A 1,016-nucleotide genomic window follows, 5' to 3' on the forward strand; every position below is an offset into this window, starting at 1 on the left:
TTTCAATAGAGACTCAAGAAAAACTCATTAATGCTCCCATATGCACACACGTAATAGGAACCTGATTCTTCTTTTCAACTTTTTTTCTCTTTAAATGAGACCACCATTCACTCAATTGCACAACACAGAAAACTAAGAGCTTTAGATGATATTTATTGAAGGCTTAGTATAGAACAGACATTCTCTTAATTCTAAGTATTAACATTCAATCTTCACAACACCTCTATGGGGGGCGGTAGTATTCTTTGAAAATTTGGCAGAGTTTTTCTCTTTCTCAGGGTATTATATCTAGTAAGTGGTAGGACTGGAGCTGAAACTGTCTGGCTAAAAAACTAAGCTCTTAACTATTGTGCTGTCTATTTTTCTGTCCTTATGCCCACTTGGTCATCAAGTCCTCTTAATTCTATCTCTGCAGTATCATTCAATCTCATATCCTTATCTGTAGCTCTGCTATTATGATCTTGGTTCAGGATCTCGTGGAAGATTTCTCCAATCTCTGGACTGGGGGTCCTATGTACAGCTCTTGTCTGTTTCAAACAAGTTCTACATTCCTGATGTGTCAATCACACTTAAATGAAAATGAAGTTTTTATTTCTCTGCTTACAGGGTTTCTCTCCAAACTTGTTAGCCTACCATACAAAGTCTTTCTCCATCTGATTCCTGTCCATATTTTCTGCCTCGTCCTTTTGTTCATAACTGAAACACATTCATGTCTCCCATAATATTCTTCTCTTTGCATGTTTGTTTTCTCTTCAATATTGAGTTCCTTATGAGCAGGAGTCAATGTTATATAGTACCTGATGTGTAAAATGCACTCAATAAATATGCTCTGAATAAACTGTATTTGGAATCTTTCTTTGTTCCAATATTTGTATTTTGAGATTCATAATAAAAGATGGCTTCAAGAAAGTAAATGAAGAATTTATTTCTAAGGTAGAAAATACCAGTATATACTCAAAATATTTCTCTCTGTTGAGATTAAGGCCTGGGGTCTGATTCTTTTTTTTTTTTTTTTT

This window comes from Propithecus coquereli, unplaced genomic scaffold, assembly GCF_000956105.1.
Source record: "Propithecus coquereli isolate 6110/MARCELLA unplaced genomic scaffold, Pcoq_1.0 Scaffold70, whole genome shotgun sequence".
Classification (NCBI taxonomy): Eukaryota; Metazoa; Chordata; class Mammalia; order Primates; family Indriidae; genus Propithecus; species Propithecus coquereli.